Consider the following 10,643-nt stretch of genomic DNA (forward strand, 5'->3'; position numbering starts at 1 on the left):
TAAAAAATTCTTGAATTTTTTTCCCTTTTTCGATGCCAGCCAAACTAAAAAAAATCATCGAAAAAGAAAAACAAAAATAAGGTAAAAATAATTCTTGATTTTTTTTCATTTTCGATGCCAGCCACACAAAAAAATCATCGAAAAATAAAAAAAAGGCGAAAAAAATTCTTAATTTTTTTTCCATTTTCGATGCCAGCCACACAGAAAAATCATCGAAAAATAAAAAAGGCGAAAAAAATTATTTAATTTTTTTCCCTTTTTCGATGCCAGCCAGCATAAAAAAATCATCAAAAATGAAAAAAAAAGAAAAAAGGCGAAAAAAAATTCTTGAATTTTTTTCCCTTTTTCGATGCCAGCCACACAAAAAAATCATCGAAAAATAAAAAAGGCGAAAAAAAAAATTGTAATTTTTTTCCCATTTTCGATGCCAGCTACACAAAAAAATCATCGAAAAATAAAAAAAAGGCGAAAAAAATTCTTAATTTTTTTTTCCAATTTCGATGCCAGCCACACAAAAAAATCATCGAAAAATAGAAAAGGCAAAAAAAAATCTTAATTTTTTTTTCCCTTTTTCGATGCCAGCCAGCATAAAAAAATCATCGAAAAAGAAAAAAATAGGGTGAAAAAAATTCTTGAATTTTTTTTTCCTCTTTCGATGCCAACCATACAAAAAAATATCAAAAAATAAAAAAGGCGAAAAAAAATTCTTGAATTTGTTTCACTTTTTCGATGCCAGCCTCTTAAAAAAATCATCAAAAAAGAATAGAAGAAATAAGGCGAAAAAAAATTCTTGAATTTTTTTCCCTTTTTCGATGCCAGCCACACAAAAAAATCATCGAAAAATAAAATAGGCGAAAAAATATTTGGAATGTTTTTTTTTCCCTTATCTTACCAGCCACAAAAAAATCATCAAAAAAGAAAAAAAAATGAAAAAGGCGAAACAAAATTCAAAAATTTTTTTCTCCCATTTTCGATACCAGCCACACAAAAAAATCATCAAAAAATTAAATGGGCGAAAAAAAAATCTCAAATCTTTTTTCCATTTTCGATGCCAGCCACACATAAAAATCATCGAAGAATAAAATAGGCGAAAAAAATTTCTTAATTTTTTTTTCCATTTTCGATGCCAGCCACATGAAAAAATCATCAAAAAAGGAAAAAGGCGAAAAAAAATTTCTTAATTTTTTTCCAATTTTTGATGCCAGCCACACAAAAAAAAAAAAAATTGAAAAAGAAAAAAAAATAAGGTTAAAAAAAATTCCTGGAATTTGTTTTTTCCATTTTCGATGCCAGCCACACAAAAAAGTTATCGAAAAATAGAATAAGGCGAAAAAAAATCTTAATTTTTTTTCCCTTTTTCGATGCCAGCCGGAATAAAAAAATCATCAAAAAAGAATAAAAGAAAAGAGGTGAAAAAAATTCTGGAATTTTTTTTCCCTTTTTCGACAACAGCCACAAAAAAAAAATAATCGAAAAATAAAATAGGCGGAAAAAAATTGTAATTTTTTTTCCATTTTCGATGCCAGCCACACAAAAAAATCATCGAAAAAGAAAAAAAATAAGGCGAAAATTTTTTTTTTGATTTTTTTTTTCCATTTTCGATGCCAGCCACACAAAAAAAATCATCGAAAAATAAAATAAGGCGAAATAAATTCTTAATTTTTTTTCCATTTTCGATGTCAACCACACAAAAAAATCATCGAAAAATAAAAAAGGCGAAAAAAATTCTTAAATTTTTTTCCCTTTTTCGATGCCAGCCAGAATAAAAAATTATCAAAAAAGAAAAAAAAGGAAAGAGGTGTAAATAAATTATTGAATTTTTTCCCTTTTTCGATGCCAGCCACACAAAAAAATCATCGAAGAATAAAATAGGCGAAAAAAAATTTGTATTTTTTTTTCCCCATTTTCGATGCCAGCCACATAAAAAAATCATCGAAAAATAAAAGAGGCGAAAAATTTTTTTTTTAATTTTTTTTCCCATTTTCGATGCTAGCCACACAAAAAATTCATCGCAAAATAAAATAGGCGAAAAAATTCTAAATTTTTTTTTCCCTTTTTCGATGCCAGCCAGAATTAAAAAATCATCAAAAAAATAATAAAAGAAAAAAAGCATCGAAAATGAAAAAAAAATTAAAAAAAAAATTTTTTTGCCTCTTTTATTTTTTGATGATTTTTTTGTGTGGCTGGCATCGAAAATGGGAAACAAAAATTTAAGAATTTTTTTTCACCATATTTTTTTTTCTTTTTCGATGATTTTTTTTGTGTGGCTGGCATCGAAAAAAGTAAAAAAAATATCAAGAATATTTTTAATAATGTTTTTTTTCCATTTTTTATTTTTCGATGATTTTTTTGTGTGGCTGGCACCGAAAAAGGGAAAAAAATTCAAGATTTTTTTTCCCTTTTTAATTTTTTGATGATTTTTTTTTGTGGCTGGCATCGAAAATGGAAAACAAAATTAATAAAAAAAATTTTCGCCTCATTTATTTTTCGATGATTTTTTTGTGTGGCTGGCATCGAAAAGGGAAAACAATTCAAGATTTTTTTTTCACCATATTTTTTTTCTTTTTCGATGATTTTTTTTGTTTGGCTGGCATCGAAAAAAGGAAAAAAAAATCAAGAATATATTTAAAAAAAAATTTTTCCATTTTTAATTTTTCGATGATTTTTTTTGTGTGGCTGGCACCGAAAAAGGGAAAAAATTCAAGAATTTTTTGATTGCCTTTTTTATTTTTCGATGATTTTTTTTGTGGCTGGCATCGAAGATGGAAAAAAAAAATTAAATTTTTTTTTTTTGCCTTTTTTTATTTTTCGATAATTTTTTTGTGTGGCTGGCATCGAAATGGAAAAAAAATTAAGAATTTTTTTTCGCCGTTTTTATTTTTCGATGATTTATTTGTGTGGCTGGCATCGAAAATGGGAAAGAAAAATTTAATTATTATTGAAAAAAATTAAAAAAAATGATGATTTTTTTGTGTGGCTGGCACCGAAAAAGGGAAAAAAATCATGAATTTTTTGTTTGCCTTTTTTATTTTTCGATGATTTTTCTTTTGTGGCTGGCATAGAAAATGGAAAAAAAAATTTAAAATAAATTTTTTTGCCTCTTTTAGTTTTTGATGATTTTTTTGTGTGGCTGGCATCAAAAATGGAAAAAAAAATTAAAAAAAAAATTTTTTGCCTCTTTTATTTTTCGATGATTTTTTCGTGTGGCTGGCATTGAAAATGGGAAAATAAATTCAAGAATTTTTTTTCACCATATTTGTTTTTTCTTTTTCGATGATTTTTTTTGTGTGGCTGGCATCGAAAAAAGGAAAAAAAAAAATCAAGAATATTTTTGAAATTTTTTTTTCCTGTTTTTAATTTTCGATGATTTTTTTGTGTGGCTGGCACCGAAAAAGGGAAAAAATTCAAGAATTTTTTGTTTGCCTTTTTTATTTTTCGATGATTTTTTTTTTGTGGCTGGCATGTAAAATGGAAAAAATAATTTAAATTTTTTTTTCGCCTACACTGGAGTCGCTTTTTACGCGGTTTTTTTTTCACACGGTTTTTTTTACGCGGTTTTTTTTTACGCGGATTTTGGAATTTACGCGGATTTCGGAATTTACGCGGTTTATCGCTTTTTACGCGGTTTTTTCTTACACGATTTTTTTTTTACTCGGTTTTTTTTTACGCGGATTTCGGAATTTACGCGGTTTTTTTTACGCGGATTCCGGAATTTACGCGGTTTTTTTTACGCGGTTTTTTTACGCGGGACTTATCACCCGCGTAAAAAGCGACTCCAGTGTATTTTTATTTTTCGATGATTTGGTGTGGCTGGCATCGAAATGGAAAAAAAAATTAAGAATTTTTTTTCGCCTTTTTTATTTTTCGATGATTTATTTGTGTGGCTGGCATCGAAAATGGGAAAGAAAAATTTAAGAATTTTTTTCGCCTTTGTTTTTATTTTTGGATGATTTTTTTGTGTGGCTGGCATCGAAAATGGAAAAAAAATTAAAAAAAAATTTCGATGATTTTTTGGTGTGGCTGGCATCGAAATGGAAAAAAAAATTAAGAATTTTTTTTCGCCTTTTTTATTTTTCGATGATTTTTTTGTGTGGCTGGCATCGAAAATGGGAAAGAAAAATTTAAGATTTTTTTTCGCCTTTTTTTATTTTTGGATGATTTTTTTGTGTGGCTGGCACCGAAAAAGGGAAAAAAAATCAAGAATTTTTTTTTGCCTTTTTTATTTTTCGATGATTTTTTTTGTGGCTGTCATCGAAAATGGAAAAAAAAATAAAAAATTTTTTTCGCCTTTTTTTATTTTTTGATGATTTTTTGGTGTGGCTGGCATCGAAATGGAAAAAACATTAAGAATTTTTTTTTCGCTTTTTTTATTTTTCGATGATTTTTTTTTTGTGTGGCTGGTATCGAAAATGGGAAAGAAAAATTTAAGATTTTTTTCGCCTTTTTTTATTTTTGGATGATTTTTTTGTGTGGCTGGCACCGAAAAAGGGAAAAAAATTCAGAATTTTTTTTTGCCTTTTTTTATTTTTCGATGATTTTTTTTGTGGCTGGCAATGGAAAAAAAAATTTAAAATTTTTTTCCGTCTTTTTTATTTTTCGATGATTTTTTGGTGTGGCTAGCATCGAAATGGAAAAAAAATTTAAGAATTTTTTTCGCCTTTTTTTTATTTTTCTATGATTTTTTTGTGTGGCTGTCATCGAAAATGGGAAAAAAAATTGAAGAATTTTTTTTTGCCTTTTTTTTTTATTTTTCGATGATTTTTTTGTGGCTGGCATCGAAAATGGAAAAAAAAATAATTCTTTTCGCCTTTTTTATTTTTCGATGATTTTTTTGTGTGGCTGGCATCGAAAATGGGAAAGAAAAATTAAAGGTTTTTTTTTGCAATTTTTATTTTTCGATGATTTTTTTTGTGTGGCTGGCATCAAAAATGGAAAAAAAAAAATTCAAGATTTTTTTTTTCGCCTTTTTTTATTTTTCGATGATTTTTTTTTGTGTGGCTGGCATCGAAAAAAGGCAAAAAAAATCAAGAATATTTTTCGCCTTTTTTTTATGATTTTGTTTGTGGCTGGTATCGAAAATGGAAAAAAAAAAATAAAATTTATTTTTTTTTTTATTTTTTATTTTTCGATGATTTTTTTTGTGTGGCTGGCATCGAAAATGGGAAAGAAAAATTTAAGAATTTTTTTCGCCTTTTTTTTATTTTTGATGATTTTTTTGTGTGGCTGGCATCAAAAATGGGAAAAAAAATTAAATTTTTTTTTTGCCTTTTTTTAATTTTTCGATGATTTTTTTTGTGGCTGGCATCGAAAATGGTAAAAAAAAATTAAAAAATTTTTTTTTCGCCTCTTTTAATTTTTCGATGATTTTTTTGTGTGGCTGGCATCGAAAATGGGAAAGAAAAATTTAAGAATTTTTTTCGCCTTTTTTTTATTTTTCGATGATTTTTTTTGTGTGGCTGGCATCGAAAATGGAAATTTTTTTTTTTTTTTCCATTTTTTTATTTTTTGATGATTTTTTTGTGTGGCTGGCATCGAAAATGGGAAAAAATTGAAGAATTTTTTTTGCCTTTTTTATTTTTCGATGATTTTTTTTGTGGCTGGCATCGAAAATGGAAAAAAAAATTAAATTTTTTTTTTCCATTTTTTTATTTTTCGATGATTTTTTTGTGTGGTTGGCATCGAAAATGGAAAAAAAAATTTAATTTTTTTTTCCATTTTTTTTTGATGATTTTTTTGTGGCTGGCATCGAAAATGGGAAAAAAATTCAAGAATTTTTTTTGCCTATTTTATTTTTCGATGATTTTTTTGTGGCTGGCATCGAAAATGGAAAAAAAAATTAAATTTTTTTTTTCGCCTTTTTTATTTTGTGATGATTTTTTTGCGTGGCTGGCATCAAAAATGGGAAAGAAAAATTTAAGAATTTTTTCACCTTTTTTTATTTTTCGATGATTTTTTTGTGTGGCTGGCATCGAAAAAAGGAAAAAAAAAAATCAAGAATATTTTTCGCCCTTTTTTTTTTTTCTTTTTTGATGATTTTTTTTGTAGCTGGCATCGAAAATGGAAAAAAAAATTAAATTTTTTTCCCATTTTCGATGCAAGCCACAAGAAAAAAACATCAAAAAAAAAAAGGCGAAAAAAAATTCTTGATTTTTTTTTGCCTTTTTTCGATGCCAACCACACAAAAAAATCATCGAAAAATAAAAAAAGGCGAAAAAAAATTCTTTAATTTTTTTTCCCATTTTCGATGCCAGCCACACAAAAAAATCATCGAAAAATAAAAAAGGCGAAATTTTTTTTTATTAATATTTTTTTTTCCATTTTCGATGCCAGCCACAAAAAAAAATCATCGAAAAATAAAAAAAGGCGAAAAAATTTCTTAAATTTTTTTTTTCCATTTTCGATGCTAGCCACACAAAAAATCATCGAAAAATAAAAAAGGCGAAAAAAATTTTTTTAATTTTTTTTCCATTTTCGATGCCAGCCACAAAATAAAACGTCGAAAAATAAAAAAAGGCGAAAAAAAAATTTTCAATTTTATTTCCCATTTTCGATGCCAGCCACACAAAAAAAAAATCATCGAAAAATAAAAAAAGGCGAAAAAAAAATTCTTGAATTTTTTTTTCCCATTATCGACGCCAGCCACACAAAAAAATCATCGAAAAATAAAAAAGGCGAAAAAAAAACCTTTAATTTTCTTTCCCATTTTCGATGCCAGCCACACAAAAAAATCATCGAAAAATAAAAAAGGCGAAAAAAAAAATTTTAATTTTTTTTTCCATTTTCGATGCCAGCCACAAAAAAAATCATCGAAAAATAAAAAGAGGCGAAAAAAAATTCTTCAATTTTTTTCCCATTTTCAGTGCCAGCCACACAAAAAAAATCATCGAAAAATAAAATAAGGCGAAACAAATTCTTAAATTTTTCTTTCCCTTTTTCGATGCCAGCCACACAAAAAAACCATCGAAAAATAAAAAAGGCGAAAACAAACATTCTTAGATTTGTTTCCATTTCGATGCCAGCCACACCAAAAAATCATCGAAAAATAAAAAGGCGAAAAAAAAATTTAATTTTTTTTCCATTTTTGATGCCAGCCACAAAAAAAATCATCGAAAAAAAAAAATTCAAAAAAAAAATTCTTGAATTTTTTTCCCTTTTTCGGTGCCAGCCACACAAAAAAATCATCGAAAAAAACAAAGACGAAAAAAAAATTCTCTAATTTTTTTCCCATTTTCGATACCAGCCATACAAAAAAATCATCAAAAAAGAAAAAAAAAAGGCGAAAAATATTCTTGAATTTTTTTTCCCATTTTCGCTGCCAGCCACACATAAAATCATCGAAAAACAAAAAAAGGTGAAAAATTTTTTTTTTAATTTTTTTTTTCCATTTTCGATGCCAGCCACAAAAAAAACATCGAAAAATAAAAAAGACATCGAAAATGGAAAAAAAATTTAAAAAATTTTTTTTGCGCGTTTTTTTTTCTTTTTTGATGATTTTTTTGTGTGGCTGGCATCGAAAATGGGAAAAAAAAATTAAAAATTTTTTTTCGTCTTATTTTTTTGATGATTTTTTTTGTGAGGCTGGCACCGAAAAAAGGAAAAAAAAATCAAGAATTGTTTTCACCATATTTTTTTTTATTTTTCGATGATTTTTTTTTGTGGCTGGCATCAAAAATGGAAAAAAAAATTAAAATTTTTTTTTCGATTTTTTTATTTTTCGATGATTTTTTGGTGTGGCTGGCATCGAAAATGGGAAAACAAATTTAAGAATTTTTTTTTCGCCTTTTTTTTTATTTTTCGATGATTTTTTTTGTGTGGCTGGCACCGAAAAAGGGAAAAAAATTCAAGAATTTTTTTTTGCCTTTTATATTTTTCGATGAGTTTTTTGTGGATGGCATCGAAAATTGGAAAAAAATTAAAAAATTTTTTTTCGCCTTTATAATTTTTCGATGATTTTTTGGTGTGGCTGGCATCGAAATGGAAAAAAAAATTAAGAAGTTTTTTTCACCTTTTTTATTTTTCGATGATTTTTTTGTGTGACTGGCATCGAAAATGGAAAAAAAATTTTTATTTTTTTTTCCATTTTTTTTTATTTTTCGATGATTTTTTTTGTGGCTGGCATCGAAAATGAAAAAAAAATCCTTTTTTTTACTTGTCGATTATTTTTTGGTGTGGCTGGCACCGAAAAAGGGAAAAAAATTCAAAATTTTTTTTTTTTGCCTTTTTTATTTTTCGATGATTTTTTTTGTGGCTGGCATCAAAAATGGAAAAAAAAATTAAAAAAAATTTTTTCGCCTTATTTATTTTTCGATGATTTTTTTGTGTGGCTGGCATAGAAAATGGGAAAACAAATTTAAGAATTTTTTTTTCGCCTTTTTTTCTTTTTCGATGATTTTTTTGAGTGGCTGGCACCAAAAAAGGGAAAAAATTCAAGAATTTTTTTTTTGTCTTTTTTTATTTTTCGATGATTTTTTTTGTAGCTGGCATCGAGAATGGAAAAAAAAATTTAAAATTTTTTTTTTCGCCTTTTTTATATTTCGATGATTTTTTTGTGTGGCTGGCATCGAAAATGGGAAAACAAATTTAAGAATTTTATTTTCGCCTTTTTTTATTTTTCGATGATTTTTTTGTGTGGCTGGCATCGAAAATGGAAAAAAAAATTTAAATTTTTTTTTTTCGCCTTTTTTATTTTTCGATGATTTTTTTTGTGGCTGGCATCGAAAATGGAAAACAAATTTAAGAATTTTTTTTTCGCCTTTTTTAATTTTTCGATGATTTTTTTTGTGTGGCTGGCAACGAAAAAGTGAAAAAAAATTCAAGAATTTTTTTTTGCCTTTTTTATTTTTTGATGATTTTTTTTTGTGGCTGGCATCGAAAATAAAAAAAAAATTAAATTTTTTTTTTCCATTTTTTGTATTTTTCGATGATTTTTTTGTGTGGCTGGCATCGAAAATGGAAAAAAAAAATTAAATTTTTTTTCTCCATTTTTTTATTTTTCGATGATTTTTTGGTGTGGCTGGCATCGAAAATGGAAAAAAAAAATAAAAAAAAAAATTTCGCCTTTTTTTTATTTTTCTATGATTTTTTGGTGTGGCTGGCATCAAAAATGGGAAAATAAAATTTAAGAATTTTTTTTTCGCCTTTTTTTATTTTTCGATGATTTTTTTTGTGGCTGGCATCGAAAATGGAAAAAAAAAATTAAATTTTTTTTTCCATTTTCCTATTTTTCGATGATTTTTTTTTGTGGCTGGCATCGAAAATGGAAAAAATAATTAAAAAAAATTTTTTTCGCCTTTTTTATTTTTCGATGATTTTTTTGTGTGGCTGGCATCGGAAATGGGAAAACAAATTTAAGATTTATTTTTTCGCCTTTTTTTATTTTTCGATGAGTTTTTTGTGTGCCTGGCACCAAAAAGGGAAAAAAAATTCAAGAATTTTTTTTTGCCTTTTTTATTTGTCGATGATTTTTTTTGTGGCTGGCATCGAAAATGGAAAAAAAAAAAAAAAAAATTTCCATTTTTTTATTTTTCGATGATTTTTTTGTGTGGCTGGCATCGAAAATGGAAAAAAAAAATTAAAATTTTTTTTTCGCCTTTTTTTATTTTTCGATGATTTTTTGGTGTGGCTGGCATCGAAAATGGGAAAACAAATTTAAGATTTTTTTTTCGCCTTTTTTTTTCGATAATTTTTTTGTGTGGCTGGCACCGAAAAAGGGAAAAAAAATTTAAAATTTTTTTTTTTTCGCCTTATTTATTTTTCGATGATTTTTTTGTGTGGCTGGCATAGAAAATGGGAATACAAATTTAAGAATTTTTGTTTCGCCTTTTTTTTCTTTTTCGTTGATTTTTTTGAGTGGCTGGCACCAAAAAAGGGAAAAAATTCAAGAATTTTTTTTTTGTTTTTTTTTATTTTTCGATGATTTTTTTTGTAGCTGGCATCGAGAATGGAAAAAAAAAAATTAAATTTTTTTTTTCGCCTTTTTTATATTTCGATGATTTTTTCTTGTGGCTGGCATCGAAAATGGGAAAACAAATTTAAGAATTTTATTTTCGCCTTTTTTTTTTCGATAATTTTTTTGTGTGGCTGGCACCGAAAAAGGGAAAAAAAAATTTAAAAATTTTTTTTTTCGCCTTTTTTATTTTTCGATGATTTTTTTGTGTGGCTGGCATCGAAAATGGGAAAACAAATTTAAGATATTTTTTTTCGCCTTTTTATATTTTTCGATGGTTTTTTTGTGTGGCTGGCACCGAAAAAGGGAAAAAAATTTAAGAATTTTTTTTGTCGCCTTTTTTTATTTTTCGATGATTTTTTTTGTGGCTGGCATCGAAATCGAAAATGGAAAAAAAAATTAATAATTTTTTTTTCGCTTTTTTTATTTTTCGATGATTTTTGTGTGTGGCTGGCATCGAAAATGGGAAAACAAATTTAAGATTTTTTTTTTTCGCCTTTTTTTTCGATAATTTTTTTGTGTGGCTGGCACCGAAAAAGGGAAAAAAATAAAAAAAATTTTATTTCGCCTTTTTTATTTTTCGATGATTTTTTTGTGTGGCTGGCATCGAAAATGGGTAAAACAAATTTAAGATTTTTTTTTTCACCTTTTTTTATTTTTCGATGATTTTTTTGTGTGGCTGGCACCAAAAAGGGAA

This window comes from Ochlerotatus camptorhynchus, unplaced genomic scaffold (assembly GCF_037179485.1).
Source record: "Ochlerotatus camptorhynchus isolate MF236.1 unplaced genomic scaffold, CSIRO-AGI_Acam_v1.1 ptg000770l, whole genome shotgun sequence".
Taxonomy (NCBI): domain Eukaryota; kingdom Metazoa; phylum Arthropoda; class Insecta; order Diptera; family Culicidae; genus Ochlerotatus; species Ochlerotatus camptorhynchus.